The sequence below is a fragment of the Mixophyes fleayi genome, chromosome 6 (assembly GCF_038048845.1).
Source record: "Mixophyes fleayi isolate aMixFle1 chromosome 6, aMixFle1.hap1, whole genome shotgun sequence".
NCBI classification, from domain to species: Eukaryota; Metazoa; Chordata; class Amphibia; order Anura; family Limnodynastidae; genus Mixophyes; species Mixophyes fleayi.
Genome location: NC_134407.1, coordinates 224,123,228 through 224,148,857, shown reverse-complemented (window position 1 = coordinate 224,148,857; position 25,630 = coordinate 224,123,228). Strand labels below are relative to the sequence as shown.

Here is a 25,630-nt window from a genome sequence, read left to right as displayed (position 1 = left end):
GGAGAAGAAGAGACGTATGTGAGGGGTGATCAGCAGTGTAAGGAGGAGGAAATCCCTACAGATATCAGCACAGGTCAGTAATAAACACTTATTACAGAAAAGAGTCACATATTCTCCTTGTTCAGTCACTACAACAATCTCTTATTCTACACCCTCCTCTGTCAGTACAAACTAATGAGGAAATGTATCTGCCCAGTGGGGGAGTCAGGAGCCATCAGCCCCTATTAGACTCCTGCTCTCCTCCTCACATCATATCATTGTGCTACCAGCCCAGAGATCTGACCAGTCTCCTCCCCACACTCTCTGGTGATTCTCATACATCAGGAGCCATCAGCCCCTATTAGACTCCTGCTCTCCTCACATCATATCATTGTGCTACCAGCCCAGAGATCTGACCAGTCTCCTCCCCCACACTCTCTGGTGATTCTCATACATCAGGAGCCATCAGCCCCTATTAGACTCCTGCTCTCCTCCTCACATCATATCATTGTGTTACCAGCCCAGGGATCTGACCAGTCTCCTCCTCACACTCTCTGGTGATTCTCATACATCAGGAGCCATCAGCCCCTATTAGACTCCTGCTCTCCTCCTCACATTATATCATTTCCCATACAGAAGTACAACATAATATTAAAAAAATCAGTACATTTGCAATGATATAAGCAGTGCCCAGCACCCCTAATTAAAGTAAATATCTACAATAAATTATTTTAACATGATCCAGCCACAGGTATGTTTTGTGATTTCCGCTGTTGTTACCTTTACAAATTGTGTTAGAATGTTGGGTAATAATGTTCAGATAAACATTATCTAACCAGCACTGATACACAATGGGCCTGATTCATTAATGATCTTAAATTGAGAAGTATCTTATTTAAGTCTCCTAGACAAAACCATATTACATTGCAAGGGGTGAAAATTAGTTTTCTGTTTTGCACATAAGTTAAATACTGACTGTTTTTTCATGTAGCACACAAATACTTGATAGCTTATTTGTACACTGAAATTTAAAGTTGATATTTGTGTGCTACATGAAAAAACAGTCAGTATTTAACTTATGTGCAAAACAGAAAACTAATTTTCACCCCTTGCATTGTAACATGGTTTTGTCCAGGAGACTGAAATAAAATACTTCTCAATTTAAGATCCTTAATGAATCAGGCCCAATGCCTGTATCAGGAGTAAGGTGAAAGAGTCTGGGTACAAACTTCTATTCAGATGGTTCAGTTTGGGAACATCCTAAAATCAAGTTCTAATGGTAGACATTAATTCCCTTATTTAAAGAGGTTCTTGGCGTTGACATTTCCCATTAATCTACCCTGTTTATTGATGTGTTACAGTAAGGTTATGGTTGTATAAGAGATGCCTCTTTATATACTTTGTATATGTAACATACGGAGTCACTTCTGCTTTCCCTATGAAGGTATGGGTTGCTTAGATGAATGTACACCCCTCATCTGATAATCACTAAAAACATAATATATTAAAGCAGACAGGATCTTGGCCGCCCGTTTGAGGGCTCAAACCTCCCAAAACGACGTTATGGCCCTGAAGTCTGCCTCAGGCTCCACCATCTACAGCCCTGACCAAATAGGACGCGAGTTTCAGAAGTTTTCTTTTACTTTGTATAATTTAGACAGCTTGAACCCTGGAAATACTCCTCCAGCAGAAGCCATAATGGCGTTTCTGAAACAAGCGAACCTCCCCACTCTCTCCTGGCGTTCGGTCCAACAATTAAATGAGGAAATTACGTCGGAGGAAATACTGACGGTTATTAAAGCACAAAAGACCTCTAAGGCCCCGTGCCCAGACAGCTTCACCGTGGCCTACTATAAGAGATTTTCCCAGACCCTGGTCCCCCACCTCCGCACCCTGAACAATGCTATCTTGCAAGGATCCCCATTCCCTAAATCGATGTTGGAAGCACGCATAGTAGTCATACATAAGAAGGGGAAGGACCCAGGACTGTGCGAGCTACTATCCTATCTCGCTTCTTAATGTTGATGTTAAGATTTATGTAAAAATACTAGGCACCCGTTTGAATAGAGTCCTTCCGGGTCTGATATATTATGATCAGGTAGGATTTATTCCAGGCCGTCAAGCCAGAGATAATACCTGTCGAGCAATAGACTTAGTTAAAATAATTAACCAGAGGCGTCTCCCAGCTATGTTGCTCTCTTAGGACGCCGAGAAGGTATTCGATCGGATCTCGTGGGACTTTATGTTTCACGCTCTGAAAACGTATGACTTCTCGGCTCAATTCCTGATGGGCAAATCTGCTCTTTACAACTCTCCCACCGCTAGGGTATGGGTTAATGGCTCATTATCCGCCCCCTCTCTCTTTCCAACAGGACGAGACAGGGATGCCTCCTATTACCTCTAATTTTTGCATTGGTTATAGAGCACTTGGCGGCATTGATTAGACAGACGGCTCTGATAGCGGGTGTGGAGTTGGGCCCCCAGGAATTTAAAGTCTCCCTCTTTGCAGACGACATACTTCTTTCTCTCACGAATCCCAGAGACTCTTTACCCGCCCTATATAGACTCATACATGAGTATGGCCTTCTCTCTATAAAATTAATTTCACAAAATCTGAGATAATGCTCCACACTGCCTCTGACCTCCACACCAGCCTACAGGCTAATTTTGCCTTGCGCTGGCAGGTGAACAAGATTGACTATCTTGGTATATATATCACCTCTTCCTATGACCGACTATACCGAAAAAAAATTCCTTCCCTCCTATTTAAAATCAAAAAGGACCTAGAGATATGGAGGAGCTATATCATATCATGGCAGGGGTAGATCATTGATGTTAAGATGAACCTAATCCCTAAACTTCTCTACCTCTTCCAGACTCTTCCGGTGAAGGTGCCGGACCTTGTGTTTCGGGACTTGCATTCCTCTTTCCTTAAATTTGTCTGGTGTGGCTAGCCCCATAGAATCTCAGTAGCAGTACTCAAGAAGCCCAGGATTTGGAGAGGGATAGGCTTTCCAGAAGTTAAACTCTATTACCTGGAGGCCAATTTGACCCAGGTTGCGGTTACTTATGTCCCATACCGGACCGTAGCATGAGTGGATTTAGAAACCCACTTTACAGAAGTACCCTCCTTAGCATCCCTTTGAGGCCTCTCTAAGGTAGACAGACCACTAGGGACCTCGTCAATCCAATCTCTCAATTTTTGTCTGTCCCTATGGGACTTGTGCCGGCTCAACTACAAACTGTCCTTCCTTATTTCCCTTCCCCCAAGCCCCCCCCCCCCCCCCCCCACCGGTAACCTGTCACTGTATTTTAAACACTGGATACATGCGGAAATACATGTGGTTTTGGATCTGGTGGTCAATGAAATTTGGGCCTCTATGTCAGATCTTCATCACAAGTTTAAACCTTTCCGCCCGCTTTTCTTTGAGTATTTCCAGGTCCGACATTTCGCTATGTCCTTGCCCGCCTTTGACACTCTTTGGCCCCTCACTCTCTTTGAGCACATGTGTTTGCATTCCCCACTTGCCAAAGGGTTGATATCGGGGATTTATAATTGGCTAATAGAAACATGTTGCATATAATTTCATTAGTAATAGTTATGGCGATATTCGTGCCCTTCCTTCTCCCCTTTCCCCTCAACTCCTTCCCTCCATCCCTGATCTCTCTCTCTTTTCTCCCTCCCCACTAGCATAAAAATTAAGATAATAGGAGACATCTTGTATACTCATCTTTTGTTTTATTTGCTGTTTGTATTTTTCCATGCTCTATTTTTCCTCTCTAAATAAATAGAGTTTAAAAAAAACCAAAAAAAACCACAATATATTCTGTAACTGTGTGTCTCTTATAGATGGATCCAGTAACAGAAATCCCCCAGAGAGATGTCCCCGTCCTCTTTATTCACAGGATTGTACAGAGGAGAATCACAGTGTCCCACAGGAGTATCAGGTAGATGGAATTTAGCATCTCAAGAAATATCAAAATAACCAAAGTGACTTTCCAATATCTGTAGAGCAGCTGTGTGGGTTTTATACACTGATATTCTACTGTTTAATCTGAATGAAATCAGACATTATTAAAGTGTTATTTTATGATTTTTGGGTTAATTAGGGTGACGATCTAACTCTTATTAAGGAAGAAGTGAAGTGTGATCAGCAATGTAAGGAGGAGGAAATCCCTACAGATATCAGCACAGGTCAGTAATAAACACTTATTACAGAAAAGAGTCACATATTCTCATTGTTCAGTCATTACAACAAATTTCTTATTCTACACCCTCCTCTGTCAGTACAAACTAATGAGGAAAAGTATCTGCCCAGTGGGGGATCAGGACCCATCAGCCCCTATTAGACTCCTGCTCTGCTCCTCACATCATATCATTGTGCTACCAGCCCAGAGATCTGACCAGTCTCCTCCCCACACTCTCTGGTGATTCTCATACATCAGGTGCCATCAGTCCCTATTAGACTCCTGCTCTCCTCCTCACATCATATCATTGTGCTACCAGCCCAGAGATCTGACCAGTCTCCTCCCCACACTCTCTGGTGATTCTCATACATCAGGAGCCATCAGCCCCTATTAGACTCCTGCTCTCCTCCTCACATCATATCATTGTGCTACTAGCCCAGAGATCTGACCAGTCTCCTCCCCACACTCTGGTGATTCTCATACATCAGGAGCCATCAGCCCCTATTAGACTCCTGCTCTCCTCCTCACATCATATTATTGTGCTACCAGCCCAGAGATCTGACCAGTCTCCTCCCCACACTCTCTGGTGATTCTCATACATCAGGAGCCATCAGCCCCTATTAGACTCCTGCTCTCCTCCTCACATCATATCATTGTGCTACCAGCCCAGAGATCTAACCAGTCTCCTCCTCGCACTGTAATGCTTCTAATATATCAGTATATTGGATGTTACCATTGTAGTTCTATCACTGATGAATGGGGTGAGATCCCGACATTACCCATGATCATCCCTGTGTATTATTACCAAAATGTTTGATCAGAGATCAGAGATATTAACACAGCAATAGTAAAGCAAAATAGCAACTGATTAAACTAAGAAAACACAGAATTCTAACCAGTCGTTGCATAATAGTGCTCCTTTGTGTTCAGCTGGAGAACTTCAGTACAAACTCATTTATAGGACGTGCTGCTAATTTCGTCCAACTCTACTCTGTTTCCATGGCTCCAGTGTCTGTGTGTGAGGGCAGTCAATTGATAGACATTGTGGTCGGACAATATTACTGGTTTGGGAAATGTTGCTCCTCAAAGTCTGCATTTCAGGAGGAGTAGACCAGTGTGTCTAAGCTACTTGCATGTTACTGTCACTGAATCTATGCAATATGCATGGTAATGCAGTTGTGTTCTATGTTTAGACAATATTTTATATCTTCAAGAAAAGTCACTTTGGCTATTCGAACATTTATAATTGTGTTCATAGTTTGCAAATTGAAATTAAACATTTAAACATATTGAACGCTATAATAGTATGACAATTTACAAACACAACGTCTATTTACATAAATTTATTTCCAGCAGATGGACGCAATAGCAGGAATATCTCGAAGGAATGGCTCATTTTGTCTCCACATTTTGAAACAGAAGATAACATTATACAAGATTCTCCAGGAGATCCGCCTATTACTCTAAATATACATCCAGCACTGCACAGTGCAGATATATCATCTGATCCCTCTAATCTTGATGAATGTTCTCCTTATAACTCAGATATTGTTACACATAGTACAGCTCGTACAGGTAATACAGTGTTTTCCTGTTGTGAATGTGGTGACAGTTTTACACATCAGTCAATCTTTGTTAGCCATCAGAGAACTCACACAGGTGAGAAACCATTTCCATGTTCTGAGTGTGGGAAATGTTTTACTCATAAATCACATCTTGCTCAACATCAGAGAACTCACACGGGTGAGAAACCATTTCCATGTTCTGAGTGTGGGAGATGCTTTGCAAAGAAATCACATCTTACTCGACATCAGAGAACTCACACAGGTGAGAGACCATTTCCATGTTCTGAGTGTGGGAAATTGTTTACTCAGAAATCTGCTTTTGTTGAACATCAGCGAACTCACACAGGTGAGAAACCATTTCCATGTTCTGAGTGTGGGAAATGGTTTACACGGAAGTCGGATCTTGTTAGACATCAGATTATTCACACAGGTGAGAAACCATTTCCATGTTCTGAGTGTGGGAAATGGTTTACTCATAAATTCGCTTTTGTTGATCATCAGAGAACTCACACAGGTGAGAAACCATTCCCATGTTCTGAGTGTGGGAAATGGTTTACTCATAAATCAAATCTTGCTCAACATCAGAGAACTCACACAGGTGAGAAACCATTTCAATGTTCTGAGTGTGGGAAATGGTTTAGTTATAAATCGCATCTTGCTCAACATCAGAGAACTCACACAGGTGAGAAACCATTTCGATGTTCTGAGTGTGGGAAATGCTTTACAGAGAAATCATATCTTGCTCAACATCAGAGAGTTCACACAGATGAAAGACCATTTCCATGTTCTGAGTGTGGGAAATGCTTTACACAGAAATCATATCTTGCTCAACATCAGAGAACTCACACAGGTGAGAGACCATATCCATGTTTTGAGTGTGGGAAATGCTTTACACAGAAATCACATCTTACTCGACATCAGAGAAGTCACACAGATGAGAAACAGTTTTCTTTTTCTGATGGGTGTTAGAAATGTTTTACTTACAAATCAGCTTTTTTTTTTTTTACATGTTGGAAAATTCCCACAGAAGAAAAGCTATTTCACTTAATAGGCAGCAATATTCAAATCATTGTAAAAGCTGTTTATTAACTTATTTCATTTTCCTTATTATATTATATATCGGCGTCACTCTCCACAGTAGTGACAAGACCACATTGTTGTTATACAGGATCCTAAGTTATCCCATTAATAAGCTGCAGATATAATGTGGGATCTGGGACAATATTACATTGTTCACACTGTAATTGTAGGTGGACAATGTTTATATAATTCTGTAATATATTACTATTTACTGAGGATCATTTATGAAGCTGCAGAAATGTGTGCCCACAGTGTAAATGTACTATTATGACTTATCCATTTATATGGGGACATGCGTGGCCTAGGGGGTAAAGATGCATCTGAAAACAAGTGCAAAACTGCTCCTTACGGGACGAGCTAAGTGGATCCAGACTTGTGTTGCCACCAAATGTGAAAATTAGATGTTTAAATGATGGTCAAAGAGTGGAGAGTGCATTTGTACAGGGGCGTATCCGGTTTAGCGAGTGGATGCATGGCCTTCTTCTCACTGCAACAGGACTTGAATGTTGCTTACAGGTGTCAGAGATAAAGCTTCAGGCCTGTATTTTTTGATGGGGGGCACATTTTATACCATGAGGTACATGTCATCTAAAAATCCACATTTCTATGGGTATAAATACCCATAACAGAAGTGTGACACATAATGAATGCATTCCTATTACTTACACTAATTACACAGGTCTGTAACCAAAAAGCTGTTTTCATAATTTTATCTGATTCTTATGTTTTTTGGTTCGCTGAATTCGAAAATGACCACCAGTTTTTCCTGGGACGTCAGGTTTTTTCACAATCGAAATTTGCCTTGGTCAAACAGGTAGCTGGAAATCGCTAAATTTCAAATTCATCATACTTGGGGGGAAAAAAAACTGAACATGGAAAAACAAATTTATTTTCACTGCCAGTGCTCCCAAAAACATGAAAATACATGTCTATTGGTCCTGATGGTGATCACTGCATTGTTGAGTGTGCTTGCTAGGGCCTGCCCGGACATGTTCTTTCATGCATTAACTTGTTCTCTGATTCCTCCACAATATTGTATTTCATTTCAGTCATCATCCTGCTATTGTCTGTGTGGTTCAAAATTAGTGCAATGTGTCCATTCCTGTTGCTCATTCGGTGTACTTGAAGGAGACTTATGAGAACTTGGAGTTGGTACTCAAGAAAGTGGGTTATCAAAACCAAAACTGGTTGGTATGTGGGGATTTAAAGGTATTGTGTATGCTGCTGGGACAACAGGCTGGGTACACCAAATCCCCTTGTTTTCTGTGTTTATGGGTCAGTAGAGACCAACAAAATCACTGGAAGCAAACAAATTGGCCACCAAGAAGTCTAGTTGTTGGTGAAAATAATGTTCTCAGAGATACATTGGTACCCCCTGAGAAGGTTTTAGTACCACCACTCCATATAAAATTAGGATTAATGAAGCAATTTGTTAAGGCACTTCCCAAAGATAGCGAATGCTTCAAGTACTTGGGATCCAAGTTTCCAGGTTTAACGGAGGCAAAACTGAAAGAGGGGTTTTTTGTTGGCCCGGATATTAGAAAACTCATATCCCACAAAGACTTCATGAGTTCAATGACTCCAATTTAAAAAGAAGTGTGGGTTGCCTTTACTGTGGTCATAAAAAACTTTTTGGTCAACCAAAAGGACCCAAATTACAAGGAAATGGTGGAAACAATGTTGAAAGCGTTCCACAAGCTTGGTTGCTCCATGAGCTTAAAAGTCCATTTTCTCAACTCACACCTTGAATATTTTCCTGAAAATTCGGGAGCAGTGAGTGAAGAGCAGGGAGAACGTTTCCATCAAGATATAAAAGGAATGGAAATAAGGTATCAAGGGAAATGGAGTGTTACGATGATGGCTGACTACTGCTAGATGTTGTACAGGGATCTTCCGGAAGCCACCTACAAGAGGAAAAGCTCAAAAAGAAGTTTAGAGTTTAAATAAAGACGATTTCACAAGCAATCTACTTGAGTGTGGTGTTAATTTTGTGGTCACCTGTGCAAATGAGTTAATATTTTTCATGTAAATAAAATATTTGCATTGATATTTTATAAACGATGACCACCCGTTTGTTCGAAAACCTGACGTCCCAGGACAAAACTTCTGTCGTTTTTGGATTCAGCGTACCAAAAAAAACATGAGAATCGGTCAACGAAACCAAAACAGCTGTCCAAAAATTTTCTGGGGCAGACCTGTGTTATGTATAACAAATGTGGCTTGAATGATCTCCACTTCTGGAGAAAAATAAGGAAAAGTTGACATACATGAAGAGGGTGTTCTAAAATACTAGACAGGATTTAGAGGTATAGTTTTTGCTCTTTTTTCCATGTACTCCCAGAAGCAGAATATAATATATAGGGCCTAGGGCAATTAATGTTTTATAATTAAATGCTCTCTGGGGCTGTATTTTTTCCAGTTAGTAAATTATCTCCAGTGGGTCTAACGAATCTATGGTTGGATTTTCCTGGTAAAAAGGTTACTTATAGATGGATCATCTCCTTCCAGCAGCCGGATGTCTTCTACTTTCTAGATAGTAAGAACCTCTCTCTCCTTCTTTTTGGAATTAATTCATAAATTTGAGGATGTCTTTAATTGACATTGTGACAGCTGCTTTCATTTACATATTTACATACAGGATTTTTATGGAGATCCCACAATTTGCTATAGATGGGGCATGTTTTATTATGGAGGTATTAGACCTATGTGGTCTTTGTAGAGGTCCAACCTGGATGGAGACTCATTAGCAGTGTAGTTTTAGAAAGTTAAAAGACAACATGCGCACCCAAGAGGACAATTGTAATTACTTAAAAACACTCAAAATCAGAAATTAAAACTAAAATTTCCACTGCACTCAGATATGGGTTACATACTGCAAACACAGATATATCTCACAGGGGTATACAGTAATGGAACCTTCTTAATACAGCTGTGATTTACTAAGTGCAGTATGGACAGCGTAACACACAGTGGGGAGAGCCGTTTTATGGCCTGGGCCAAGATTCATGAGAATCCAGCCTATCAGTTCACTAGGAACCAGTGACATCACTGAGAACTTCCATGAATCGATTGGCCGTATTCTAAAGAATGCTCACTATATGGCAGTCTGTGCAGTGACAATTGTGCTGTAATTAACTATTAGAATAGTTTAGAGTCTTATATGTGCTGCTTTTACTTTGAAAGTTAAAGTTCATTGCTGTTTTTATTGTTTTTATAAAACCTCATGTATTGTATACTGCAGTTTACACACTGACTAATGGAGAATGTTCAAGTTCAATTCGGTTTTATTTTTGTATCTATACTTTTTATTTTTTATATACTTAATAAGTAAATGAAATAACAGTGAAGTGCATTTATGGACATTATATGGTCTATACACAAATAAGGTCATAAAGTATATAATTACCATCATGTTGACTTCTTGTCCAATCATTTAAACAAGAAAAAGGGAAAAATAAAATGAAGGAAGGGATCAGTTGAGCTAATAAGGAGATAACCATATTATCACGATATAGTATAATAGATCAGTGCACTAATAATATAACAGTCCCCTTTGGGGTTATATGAGATGTCAATGCTGTTACCGGTATATTATCAGATCTACTATGCTATATGGTTTTATATGCAATAAATCTTTGATTTTTATACACTTTGTCTTACACTTACCTATTACATTATAAACAGTGCCAGGGATCAATTACTCTTCTCAGTATTATTTAAAGAGGACTAGGGATCTCTTATTTCTTTCCCCTTTTTGGCAGCTTTAATACTTTTCAAGGAGAACGCTGGTATACCCATTTTTGCTATCTGAAAGAGTCATCTATGTCCAACCCAGAATGTATCTAAAGTACAAGAAAAGGCTTTCTTGACACCAGAGAGAAATTAAAAATTAATACAGGAAGTATTATGTCTCAGAACACCCTGGACAACAGCAGAAGAGCGCCTCAGAGTACTAGGTCTTATGGTTTTATCTATAGAGGTGATACCATGGGACAGATTATACATGAGAATTTTCAGTTACATTTTCTAACGAAATGGAACCGATACACAAGATTAGTGTTACGAGCCGCGGCAGTGCCCAGCCGCCGCGACTCACTCACCCGCGTCCCGGCCGTCGCCATGGCGACCGGGACGTCATTTCCGGCCATAACCCGGCCGTTGCCGGGGCAACCAGCAGACGCTTCAGAGCTGCGTCCCGGCAATAGGAGGAAGCCGGGCGCAGCGATTCTACAGCCTGTGGGCTAATTAATAGGGGCAGATCATAGGAGGCAATTACAGGCATTAGCCTGCAACTGTGCAGGCCAGGGGCAAGCCCTGATTGGCTCTATTAGTGACTGCTCTATTAACCTGCAGGAGTGTGTTCAACCTGTGATTGGTTCAGCTGGGTATTTAAGGCAATGAGGTCTGCTGCCTCATTGCCGGTTATAGCTTCTGTGCTCCAGTCTGCTGACCTGCTTGTTCCAGTTCCTGTATCCTGTATCTACGTTTGACTTCCCGTGTATGACCCTTGGCTTCGTATTGGACTTCGCTTGTGTTTCCTGTGACCCTGATCCTTGGCTTGTTTACCCGTTCTGCTACTTTGCCTGTGACCTCTGACCTCAGCTTGTTCATCATTACTGTTACCTGCTGCCGGCCTTTGACCTCTGCGTGGACCTGACTCTTCTTGCCTGGGTTCTCCCCAGCCGGTACACACTTCACGACCCTCTGTCAGTCTGCAGCCCAGTCTGTCCCCACCATCAGGGGCTCCAGTGAACACCTGACTGGCAGAGTAGACTCCGGGTTGTGTTGTGCCGGCTGGAGGGGTTCCTAACATTATAACCGGCCCACTCACGGAGACAAGATTAGGATGGATGCAAGTGGATCCACACCGTCTCCGGCACAAACCCTAGCAGGCCATGTTGAGTCTTTGTATCAGATGATGCAGGGATTGGCTGAGCGTATGTCTGTTCAAGAAGAAGCCACAAAAGCTTCACAATCTCCTCCAGATCCCATCTGTGAGCCCAAAATGAATTTACCGGATCGGTTCTCCGGAAATAGAACCTTGTTTCGGAACTTCAGGGAGAGCTGCAAGCTCTATTTTCGGATGAGACCCCGCTCCTCCGGTTCAGAGCAGCAACGAGTTGGGATTATTATTTCCCTTCTACAGGGTGACCCCCAGTCTTGGGCGTTTTCTTTGCCACAGACCAGTCCGGCCATGCAGTCCGTAGACTCCTTCTTTGAGGCATTGGGTTTACTGTACGATGACCCGGATCGAGTGGCCTCCGCGGAAGCTCACCTACGGTCCTTGAAACAAGGCAGACGGTCGGCAGAAGAATACTGCGCGGAATTCCGTAGATGGTCACCTGACAGTGGATGGAACGACCCTGCCTTACGTAGTCAGTTCCGTGTCGGCCTATCTGAACAGATTAAAGATTCGCTAGTGCAATACCCGTCTCCTAGCTCTCTGGAGGATCTGATGCACCTCTCCATTAAAATTGACAGGAGATATAAAGAGCGGAAAACTGAAAAGGAAACGTCATCACCTCCATCCGCCTTCGTTCCTATCTCCCAGGATGGTGAGGAACCAATGCAATTGGGAGCATACCGTCTTTCCTCTGAGGAGAGAGACAGGAGACGGTCACAAGGCTTATGTTTATATTGTGGCGCAAGAGGCCACTTCTCCCGTTCTTGCCCAAACAAGTCGGGAAACGAGCATGCCTAAGGAACGAGGGGAGAGTTCACTTAGGTCTACAAATTGTCTCCCAGAAAAATGCACTATTGGTCCCTGCACAGCTCACGTTCAGTGCTCGTTCTACGAAACTATCAGCCTTCATTGACAGTGGAGCTGCTGGCAACTTCCTTGACATCGAGTTTGCCCGCTCTGCTGGGATTCCGCGGATTAAACTCCAATCTGCCATTACGGTATGTGGCTTAGATGGTAGTCCGTTGCCAGGAGGCAAGATTACTTGGGAGACCCCACCACTACAGTTGAACGTTGGCGCTCTCCATTCGGAATCCATAGTCTTACGTCTTATCGAATGTCCATCGGTTCCTTTAATTCTGGGCCACCCTTGGCTATCCTGCCATAACCCCGTCATGGATTGGGCAAAAGGAGAAATTGTCCAGTGGAGCCCCCATTGTACACAGTCTTGCTTGACACTACCTCTACGTATTATTCAGTCTATTCCGGAGCAGCTCCCTTCTCAGTATCATGACTACTGGGATGTTTTCTCCAAAAAGGCTGCTGACACACTACCACCGCACCGCAATTTCGACTGTGCCATTGAGCTCATTCCGGGCTCTAAATTACCCAAGGGACGCTTGTATCCTCTCTCCGGTCCAGAGACCAAATCCATGCAGGAGTATATTGACGAAAACTTGGAGAAGGGCTTCATCAGGCCATCCAAGTCCCCAGTAGGAGCAGGGTGTTTCTTTGTACCCAAGAAGGACGGTGGACTCAGACCCTGTATCGACTATCGAGGGCTGAACCTTATTACGGTTAAGAACACCTACCCCCTTCCCCTCATCTCCGTTCTTTTTGATCAATTAAGAGGAGCCACTATCTTCACAAAAATTGATCTTCGTGGAGCCTATAATCTCATACGTATTAGAGCAGGTGATGAGTGGAAGACGGCGTTCAACACGCTCTCGGGCCATTACGAATACCTGGTCATGCCGTTTGGCCTGAGTAATGCTCCTGCCGTATTTCAGGATTTGATTAATGAGGTGTTACGTGAGTTCCTGGGACACTTTGTTGTTGTTTACCTTGATGACATCCTCATATATTCAAAATCGTTGTCTGCGCACCAGGGTCATGTCAGACAAATCCTACAGAAATTACGGGAACATCACCTCTACGCGAAACTCGAGAAATGCGAGTTCGAGGTCCAGAAGGTATCCTTCCTCGGTTATCTAATCTCCTCAGAAGGTTTCTCCATGGACCCAACCAAGGTCCAAGCAATTCTGGATTGGATTCAACCGAATAACCTCAAGGCGGTCCAGAGATTCCTGGGATTCGCCAATTACTACAGGAGGTTTATTGGCGGCTTTGCTGATATCGTGGCTCCTATTGTCACCTTGACCCGCAAAGGAGGTGATCCAACTGTTTGGTCACAACAGGCAATAAATGCATTCAAAACCCTGAAGAAAGCTTTTGTGTCTGCTCAGGTTCTCAGACATCCGGATCCTAGGGTACCGTTTGTTCTTGAGGTAGATGCTTCTGACGTCGGTGCTGGGGCTGTCTTGTCACAAAAGGACCCCCAGACCCACCGCTTACATCCATGTGCCTTTTTTTCCCGTCAGTTCTCATCAGCGGAAACCAACTATGACGTGGGAAACCGAGAATTGCTGGCAATTAAATGGGCCTTTGAGGAATGGCGACACTGGTTGGAAGGCGCTGCACACCAGATCTCCGTTATAACGGATCATAAGAACTTACAGTATATACAGTCAGCCAAACGTCTGAACCCCCGACAGGCTCGGTGGTCGCTGTTCTTCACTCGGTTCAACTTTATTATCACCTATCGTCCTGGTTCCAAAAATATTCAAGCGGACGCCCTGTCTAGAAGTTTCCTGGCACATCATGCTCCGGTCACCTGCTCAGAGCCTATTGTTCCTGTGTCTATGATTCATGCCGGATTAACTCAAGATTTGAGCTGTACCTTACAAAGGTTCCAGAGGTTGGCTCCTGATAACACTCCGGCAGGATGTTTGTTTGTCCCAGTTCATCTAAGGAAGACAGTCCTTGCTGAGGCACACAACAGTCGGACTGCTGGGCATCCTGGAGTCTACAAAACACTGGAAATCCTTTCCCGTACTGTATGGTGGCCGTCTCTGTCTGCTGACGTCAAGAGTCACGTCCGGTCCTGTGAAGTTTGTGCCAGGAACAAAGTTCCCAGGACTCGCCCGGTAGGTCAGTTAGTTCCGTTGGCCGCCCCTGGTAAACCCTGGACCCATCTGTCCATGGACTTTATAGTCGATCTGCCACCCTCTGCGGGACACAATACCATTTGGGTCGTGGTAGACCGGTTCAGCAAGATGGCACATTTCATTCCACTCACTAGGCTGCCTACTGCTCGAGATTTGGCAGTTTTGTTCATTCAACACATTTTCCGCCTCCATGGACTCCCTACAGACATCGTCTCCGATTGGGGTTCCCAGTTCATAGCGCAGTTCTGGAGATCATTCTGTACCCTCCTGGGAATCAAGGTCAGTTTATCATCTGCATACCACCCTCAGTCAAATGGGCAGACTGAAAGGGTTAACCAGTCCTTGGAGAAGTTCTTGCGATGCTACATATCAGAGTTCCATGACAACTGGTCCTCCTTGTTGCCCTGGGCAGAATTTGCCTGTAACAACTCCTGTCACTCATCCACGAAAACCTCTCCGTTCTTTTGCAATTATGGTTTCCACCCCAGATCTAACTCTTTGTATTCACTCCAGTCCGTTGGTATCCAGGAGATCCGTTCCACTGCCAGGGATCTCAGAGTTGTCTGGAAGAAAGTACATTCATCTTTAAAACAAGCCTCACTTATTGCAAAAAAAAATTCGGACCGACACCGTACCCCCTGCTCCCTTAAGGTTGGCCAGAAAGTCTGGCTGTCTACAAAAAATATCAGGCTCAGACAACCTTGCAAGAAATTGGGCCCTAAGTTCATCGGGCCGTTTCTTATCATCAAGCAGGTGAACTCCGTCGCATTTAGGTTAAAAATTCCAGGCTCGTTAAGAATTCCAAACACCTTTCATTGTTCTCTATTGAAGCCAGTGCTTTATCCTGGTCAAGCCCAGTCTTCAAGTGTGCCTGGGAGAGGTTCCAGTGGGCCACAAAAATTCGTGATTCAAAAGGTCCTTGATTCTAAAAATGTTCAAGGACAGGTGCATTTCCTTATACAATGGAGGAATCGCGGATTAGAAGAGCGATCTTGGGTTCCGCGGAGACAACTCCATGCCCCAAAGAAACTGAAGGAGTTCTTCAAAAAATTCCCTAGGAAACCAGGATGTCGGGGTCCCTCGACCCCTCCTCAAGGGGGGGGGTACTGTTACGAGCCGCGGCAGTGCCCAGCCGCCGCGACTCACTCACCCGCGTCCCGGCCGTCGCCATGGCGACCGGGACGTCATTTCCGGCCATAACCCGGCCGTTGCCGGGGCAACCAGCAGACGCTTCAGAGCTGCGTCCCGGCAATAGGAGGAAGCCAGGCGCAGCGATTCTACAGCCTGTGGGCTAATTAATAGGGGCAGATCATAGGAGGCAATTACAGGCATTAGCCTGCAACTGTGCAGGCCAGGGGCAAGCCCTGATTGGCTCTATTAGTGACTGCTCTATTAACCTGCAGGAGTGTGTTCAACCTGTGATTGGTTCAGCTGGGTATTTAAGGCAATGAGGTCTGCTGCCTCATTGCCGGTTATAGCTTCTGTGCTCCAGTCTGCTGACCTGCTTGTTCCAGTTCCTGTATCCTGTATCTACGTTTGACTTCCCGTGTATGACCCTTGGCTTCGTATTGGACTTCGCTTGTGTTTCCTGTGACCCTGATCCTTGGCTTGTTTACCCGTTCTGCTACTTTGCCTGTGACCTCTGACCTCAGCTTGTTCATCATTACTGTTACCTGCTGCCGGCCTTTGACCTCTGCGTGGACCTGACTCTTCTTGCCTGGGTTCTCCCCAGCCGGTACACACTTCACGACCCTCTGTCAGTCTGCAGCCCAGTCTGTCCCCACCATCAGGGGCTCCAGTGAACACCTGACTGGCAGAGTAGACTCCGGGTTGTGTTGTGCCGGCTGGAGGGGTTCCTAACAATTAGTTCTTATTTCACTGACCAAAAAATCAAGTCAGGGTCTGCAGTCGTGGTCATCAGTTAACGCTCTGGTAAAGTGCATATACTCATCATGACAGATGCCAGCTAACCGCACCACACCACATCATCATCATCACCATTTATATAGCGCCACTAATTCCGCAGCGCTGTACAGAGAATTCACTCACATCAGTCCCTGCTCATTTGGGGCTTACAGTCTAAATTCCCTAACACACACAGACAGACACAGACTAGGGTCAATTTGTTAGCAGCCAATTAACCTACCAGTATGTTTTTGGTGTGTGGGAGGAAACCCACGCCAACACGGGGAGAACATACAAACTCCTCACAGATAAGGCCATGGTCGGGAATTGAACTCATAACCCCAGTGCTGTGATGCAGAAGTGCTAACCACTACGCCACCGTGCTGCCCACATAAAGCGCAAAGTCAGTGGCAAGAACAGATAGCCACTTTAATCAGTGTACTCATCCCCCTTAGAGTTAAGGTCAGAGTATGTCTTTATTTTTAGGACCTCACAATAGGTCGTCAGATTACATTCAGACAATCAAGCCATACTGCTATACTACTGCAATGGACATGCAGGTATTTCTCAGACTTGTTGAAGAGTGGGACCTACATAACAATATCCGATAAGGCCAATGTAAAGCAATATTATGCCAGGTATGTGGATACTGTGGAAGCCTTCTCTGTGAAATGGCACTTCAGGTCTTAAAGAAAATAAAAAGAGGGTGTGACCTGGCAGGCTAACAGGTCAGACATACTCTGATACAGCTCCACATCTAGAGAACCTAATCCAGCCTCGTCTTGGGGTTTTCCCCTCAAGTTTTTTTCAAAGTACCTCTGCCCTCATCTTACCCGGTGGGATACGCCAGGCGATTATAGAGAACCGAGAGACCTCCGTGTCTGTGGTACCAGCTTGGAGGCCATTATACCGCCTCTGGCAAGTTCCATCACCCAGGACCGATTAACAGTTCAGGTATTTCTGTTTGTCCAATGGAGTGACCCCTGGATTACCGGCCTCCATTACTTTGAGAGGATCACAGAGTACACCCTTCACCCACCACCTGGACACCGTGAGGCTCCTCCCATTCAGCTTCTGCAAGGATTCATGGACCTTTCTCCTCTGTTATCCACTTCCAGGTGCTGATAAGCATTCAGCAAAATTGGCCTCCCATATTCTTGCTGCCACTAGATGCTTAATTGCCAAGACATGGAAACAGACCGAACCTCCACCCATACACTTTCAAGGTTTTACCCCTGTGATTACCAGGCCCCCTGTCCTCCTCCTTCCCTTCCCAATCTAAGAATGACTATTCCATACACTGTATTTTTAGCGTGATTGTCGCTTTTATTTCTTGTTTATTTTTATATACCCTATGTTTTGCTCTTTGCTTATGTTTGTATTTCATATTTCCAGAATAAAAGGGATTTTATTTAATTAAGGAAATAAAAAGAGAGAAGGCCACAGTGATAGCAATATTGCCTTTTTGGCTTTTCAGATCTTTCCATGTTTGTTCCAGGTTGAACAAGGTTCTTTCCCTTTGAAACAGTTGATGACTCATATATGTAAGATTTATTGTGAAGTTTGCCTTTATTTTTACAATGAATATACTATAAAGGTGAAAGTAAATTAATAATTAGTTTCCAATATTCAAATTCACAATATGTTCAAGTAACAGTCAATTTCCAGGTCCCTCCTTTCACACGAAAGCTGGAAAACATCAGGAAACATCTCTGCACCAAGGTCCAGTCATGAGACAAGGGTCTCTCTGGCTGTATTCCAGCTTTTATACTTGGAGAACAAAGGGGCTTCAAATCAACTTACATATAAAAGGTATGAATGTGATTTTCAGGTGCTCTATTGTACATTACTGATAAGAAAGAATATATTCTTTGCACATGTGCAGAAGTATCTGAGGCATCTCCCTTGCAAAATATGTGGAGATGTCTTGGTCCAGCCGTTGATCAGATAAACATTTTACAATACACACAGAAAAGTATGAAAACACCAAAATGGAGCTCAGTGGCCATTTTCATAGGCCTGTCATAATATTCAATAGTTTATTTATTTGTAATTCAAAGTATTAAAATCAGTTACCAGCGAAATTGTGTTAAAAGTGTATATGTTAATGTGGTGTATTAAAATTAGCACACTAGGAGCCAGAAAACGTTACAATCAATCCTCTTATTTAATTGTTATTCTTATTGTAGCATTCTTAGTCCCTTAGTTCTTATTTATATTAATATTCTTACAGATTCAATTTCCATTTCAAATTTTTTTTTTTTTTTTAAGTTTTATGTTACAACAATAAGAGACGATTGACATAAACAGTACAGTTAAAAGAAATAGACAAAAAAGTGATCTAATCATTGATCAGCATAAAACATATCCTTGAACATATTCTTATCACTGTATTTTAGCATTTAGCCTGGGGGAGATGTATGTGGGGGCAGACTCTTCTCACAAAGTGTTTAGATAATACAGTTATACAAGACAGTTGGACAAACAATGAACAACAATTGAAGACCTCTAGAAATAATCTACATCTGCTGCAGCTTTCCTCTGCTACTTCTGATTGCCCAGGACATTACAAACTAGGTAATTCTTTTAATTTATGCATTTGTTGCTATTTTTCTCCTAATTACCAATGTTTGCCAAATTATTTTTCTTGCTCTCCTTTCATGGCATTATCTTTAGAACTATATCCTCCTTCACCCGTCTGCAACACACACCTCTGTCCACATTGCCCCTTCATTACTTCACTCATCTCTAGTGAACACTCATGAACTGTTGTCCTATTTAAATCCAATAGTTATAACAGCCTCACCCTGTCGCCAGAAACTAAAAGGACACACTGATCTTACAGTCATCTTTCCTATCTTTCTTCCTCCCTGCTTCTATAAGGTGGTGATATATCACCTAATCCAGGTCCCCCTCACTTCTCCCACACACATCTGAACGTTACCGCAATCCAGCAAACCTCAAACACATCACCTGCCTCCTCTCTCTTCCAAAGTCCTTTATATGTGCGTTACCTCCATACATGACCTCTTCTTCTCAAAAAAACCTGAACCTTCTGGCAATAACACAAACATGGCTCATGCAATCAGACACTGCCTCACCTACAGCACTTTCACATGGTCCTCCATCTCACCCACACCTCCAGACCTGAAGGCAGACAAGGAGGTGGGGTTGGACTACTTCTCTCCCCAGAGTGCACGTTCACAGTTCTACCAAATGTCCCATCACTCACGTTCATATCTTTTGAAGTATATGCTATTTGCATTTTTAATCCATTCTCTCTATGTGTTGCGGTGATCTATCGTCCCCCTGGAGCACACCAACAATTTATTGAGGATTTCTCTGCATGGCTCCCTCACTTCTTATCTTCAGACATCCCCACCTTCACCCTGGGTGATTTCAACATCCCCATTGATAACCCACCTTCCAAAGCTGCTTCCAAACTGCTCTCTCAAACCTCCTCGACCTCTCCCAGTGGATTAAATCAAGAATTTATCAGAATGGCCATTGCTTTGATCTTGTTTTCTCTAGACTATGCTCAGTTTCTAATTTCCTTACCCCACCCTTCCCCCTCTCAGATCATCACCCTATCAGCTACACGCTCACCCCCACTGCTCTAACCTCTCTAATGTCTAACTCTACCAAGCCTCCTCATAACTTTAGAAATCTTAATTCTATTAATCTTCAACAATTTTCCACCTCTCTTCAACACCTTCTCTCCCCTATCTCTACATTCTCCTCCCATGAGATGGCAGTACCTCATTTCCACCAAACCTTAGCAACGGCCCTTGATCAAGTGGCTCCAGCGACACTACATACGTTGACTTTGATGTCAATCGTGGCACACTACGGCAACGCAAAATTTCAAAAAACGTTCCCGTAAAGCAGAACATCACTGGCGTAAATCTCGCACCTCTACTTACTTCTTCATATATACTTCTATCTACCGCTCCTATCGAAATGCTCTGGACACTTCAAAACAAATATACTTCCAATCTCTTATCTATGCTCAGGCTTCTAACCCCAATTGCCTTTTTAACACATTTAAATCTCTTCTGAATCCTCCCACCCCGGACGCTCTGTCTACTATCAGTGCCCAGGATCTTGATTCCTACTTCAAGGACAAGATTGATAAGATCAGACTTGAAATGGTATCCTCTTCCTCAACAAGCAATCAGCTCAATTCCTTCCCACCAACCTCTGACACTCTCTTCATTTGACCCCACGAATGAAGAGGAAATTTCTGCTCTCTACTTATCTTCCTACACTACCTCCTGTCCTCTTGATCCTATTCCCTCACAAATTGGTAGATCCATGTTTCCTGTGCTCACTTCACCTCTAACTAAAATCTGCAATCTCTTTCTCTCTACTGGCATCTTTCCATCACTATACAAGCATGCAATGATTACTCCTATTCTAAAAAAAAAAGATTCCGACCCAAACTCTCAAATTGCCGTCCCATCTCTCAGCTCCCGTGCCCCTCCAAGCTTCTAGAGAGACTTGCCTACACTTGCCTCACACGCTTCCTTTCCGCAAACAACCTGTTGGATCCTCTTCAGTCTGGCTTTCGGTCTCAACACTCCACAGAGACAGTGTTGACTAAGGTTGTCAATGATCTGATCACTGCTAAAACAAAACAACATTACTCTCTTCTAATTCTCCTGGATCTTTTGGCTGCATTTGACACAGTTGACCACTCTCTTCTCATACAAACGCTACAATCCCTAGGTCTTCGAGACACTGTTCTATGATGGTTCTCATCCTACCTATCTTATCGCTCTTTCAGTGTTAATTTCTCTGGGCCCACCTCTGCTCCGCTTCTTTTATCAGTTGGAGTACCGCAAGGCTCAGCGCTAGGTCCTCTGCTGTTCTCTATACCGCTTCTCTTGGAAATCTAATACGTTCCTTTGGATTTCAGTATCATCTCTATGAGGATGATACTGAAATTTATCTATCCTCTCCTGATTTCTCGACATCTGTGTTGTCCTGTGTAACTGTCTTTCTGCCATTTCATCTTGGATGTCCTCTCGCCAACTCAAACTTAATCTTTCTAAAACAGAGTTAATAATATTTCCACCCACCAACAAGAGCATACCTGACATTTCTATTTCTGTTGATAACATGATCATAAAACCCAGCCCACAAGCTCGCTGCCTAGGTGTAATCCTTGATTCATGCCTATCCTTTGTTCCCCACATTGACTCTATATCTAAATCATGTTATATACATCTAAAAAACATTTCCAGAATTCGCACATATCTCACACAAGACACTGCAAAAACCTTAAAACCTTAATTCATGCACTTATCATCTCCCGCATTGACTATTGAAATTCCCTCCTTACTGGTTTTCCCCAAAACAGACTCAAACCCCTACAATCTATTTTGCATGCAGCAGCAAAATTGATTTTCCTTGCAAATCGGTATTCCTCTGCTGAATCATTCTGTATGTCTCTACACTGGTTGCCTGTTTTCTACAAAATCCAATATAAAATACTTTTACTAATCTACAAGGCCATCAGCAAAGCTGCACCAACATACATCTCCTCAATTGTTTCAAAATATCTCCCAACTTGGCAACTCCATTCTGCACAAAATATGTGTCTCTCATCCACCCTCATTACATCCTCCCATTCCCGGTTACAGGACTTTTTTTGGGCTGCACCCAGTCTATAGAATTCTCTCCCTAGCACAATAAGACTCTCCTCTGGTCTACAAACTTTCAAGCGTTCTCTGAAAACCCACCTCTTCAGACAAGCTTATAATATTCCTCAACCACCCTCTTTACCTCACTACATTACCCTAGTACCATCCGTTACACAATTTCACACAAGACAACTACCCCCTGACCAACGTTGTGTGACAGGATCATTTAGCTTATGAGTCACTATTACCTTTGCAGTCTGGCTGGACCGAAATGCAAAATGTAGACTTAACATCATGTATCAAACTCCCATTGTCCCATAAATTGTAAGCTTGCGAGCAGGGTCCTCTCACCTCTTTGTCTGTTTTACCCAGTTTGTTTATTAGTTTACTATGTTTGTCCCCAATTGTAAAGCGCTACGGAAAATGTTGGCTCTATATAAATAAATGATGATGATGAGGTAGCAGAATCAGGAGGCAAATGGACTGTCAGGACAGCCAGGGTTTGGAACACAAGCGGTCAGTGCTGTTACAGAGTCAGGAGGCAGATGGATAGTCAGAACAGAGCCGGAGTCTAATACACAGGAGGGCAATGCGGTACCAGAATCAGGAAGCAGATGAGATGTTAAAATGGATCCATGGTCTGGTACAACAGTGGACAATGAACAGGATAGTAACTCGGAGATGTGAGAGCACAGGACCCGAACAAGGACCGATAATCAGATAAGCTGTGACACTTATTACTCTGACACTGCTACAGTATCAGAACAGATTTAACTAGTAAGGGGTTTGAATTCCCTACCTCCTAATTTGCAGTAAAGTGATGCAGATACTTCCGGGTGTCAGTGAGCATACTGTCACAGACGGACAGCCCTGGAATGGGGAAGAGGTAAAATTGTGACTATGATGTTTCAGAGAAAACGTATGGCCGTTATAAGAATTTTAGACTATTACTAAATAGACTAATAAATGAGTTCAAAGGGGATGTCCCGTCCACTGATATATTTGCCGGGATAGCAAAGTGCATAAGGAACAATAAAGTCGAAGAAATACAGAAAAAATGGGAGATTGAAACGGGAACACAAAGTTTAGTCAAGTGTATACTTGCATAAAGTCTCGTGTCTCCATGAAGCTGGTGTTTTTCTCCAGAGCAAGCTACGTTCTTTGTAAGGCATCTTCCAATCAAGTCACTAGTCTTCCCCGGTTATAAGCTCCTGTTAAAGTGTTGTTTCTTACTTTTTCTTAGAGTTCCATGATCATGGATTAAACTATATATACATTCATGTAACCACTGTTGATTTAATCCAAGACTCTTCATATTAAAGAAAAAAATGTTAAATCCTTACGCGTTTCTATGCAACTTCATCAAGGAATAATGTGCTTCTTGCCCTTCTTGTCCTTAAATAGGCACTCTGGTTAAAATTCAGCTGCAACACATTAATTAACATCACGGATCGTGAACAAACTAATAAAATTCAATTGCAAAGTTAAAATAAAAATCCCCATCTTGAAAAACTTAGGCGACTTCTAAAGCAATATAATATTGATATGCTGTGAAAGATCTTAATGATCATAAAACCAAAGAAACTTTCACAGATTTCTTTTCTCTTGCTCGTATAACTGTCAAGCATAAAAATCTAATGATGGACATAAACCTCAAATTCTTACACTCAAATTATACACTAGCTTTTGCTTATAAAAAATATCCCTGGCATGTTTAGCCCTAATCTTTATTCCTAATGTTTTCTTTAAGTAAAAATTGGAGATGAGCAGGTTTCCAATATATATTTCTTTCTTTTATGATTAGATGCAGCTCATACTAAGTGAAGCAGCACACACACAGTTACAATGCCAATTGCAAAATAGCAATAGCATTTTTAGTTTGCACATCTTTTATAGACAATTTTTACTTATCATTGCCAGTTGACAGTTTATTTTAAGGGTTAGGGTTAAGCTTGCCGCTTAACCCTAACCCTTACAATAAACTGTCAGGTTGTAGGGTCCAGCCTTTGCCGCTTTAAATTCACAAAGCTGAATGTCTCTCTGTTTTGTGTTGTAAAACGGAAGTGCCGGCATGCAGACAGTTCGCAATTTATAGCAGTCTGCAAGGTAGTGTTTTCAGAGATGTTCTGTGTCTCTATTAATGTAAGTCAGCATTTCAAGCAGGTCAATTTTATGCCAATCGGATTATATATGTCTATATATTCAGTGTCGTTATTAATAGCATCGCAGTAACGTACCCCACCCGCCCCTTCATCACAACACTGTGTCCCCTCATTACCACAATGTGCCCCTTTTCTTCACCAAACTGTCTCCTTATCATCACCAAATTGTGCCCCCTTATTACCACAATGTGTCCCCTCATTACCACAATGTGTCCCTTCATCATCACACTGTGCCCCCATATCATCACAACACTGTGCCCCCTCATTACCACAATGTGCCCCTTATCACCACACTATGCCCCCATATCATCACAACACTGCGCCCTCCATGCTGCTTTTGCTCCCCTACCCCACGTGTTTCCCCTTTATCACACTGCGCCCTCCGTTCCTTTACTTACCTTCTTTCTTGCTTGTGGCTCCTACCTGCGCGCTCCTCACTGAAAATGTTGGTTGTGATGACAGTCAGTGCAAACGGAGCAGGGAGGAAGAGAGGTGGGCACCCGGTGCCCATCCCCGGACAAGCAGGGAATGGCAGTCAGAGGACAGTGCCTCTGATACCTGATGCCCCCCCTTGCTTACCCCGTTCCACAGGCCCTGACCTTAGGCCACTGATTGAATGAGTGAATTCTTCTTGGATAAATAGCAAGACTGCTGGGAACAAGGTTTGCGTCTGAAATACAACGTTGCACTGGCAATAGGTGAGGGCTCCAGGAAGTCCTTTTATAGTTGTTGTTGATTCCTGATTGGAGACTGCGATCAGCTGGGCAGAAGCAGCACTCTGAGTTGCTGAGATGGATCCAAGATGGCAGCTCTCATGGACTGATTTTGGAGGGAATCTGAAATGGAGGCTGTTTTCACCTGATTGGCTGAGAGGAATCATGTCACCGAATCCAAGATGGCCACGCCCATACTCTGATTCTGGAGGGATCTCTGGAGTGGAGACAGACTAGACAGTATCTTACAGAGAGTTCTGAAACCAGCAGAGCTTGAGGACCGCAGCTTGGAAAGACAGTGGAGTGTTAAGTGACAGAATCCGAGAGTCTGGTGTGTGACAGTGTGCACTGTAGGTGATTTCAACAAAATTTAAGACCAGTATTAGTCCGGATTAATGGTTTGGTGTAGTATGTTTTCATATTTTATTTTATTTTAAATTTTTAGCTTTATATACGTATTAATGGTTGTACAAATAAATTTTATT

The 25,630-nt window shown here is 42.9% G+C and overlaps 1 protein-coding gene across 4 annotated transcripts in view; it reads right to left on the bottom strand.

Annotated features, from left to right (window-relative positions):
• The window catches only part of LOC142160075 (uncharacterized), a 282,721-nt gene that overhangs the window by 177,101 nt on the left and 79,990 nt on the right, over positions 1-25,630 (bottom strand). The gene's annotated exons all lie outside the window — the stretch shown is intronic.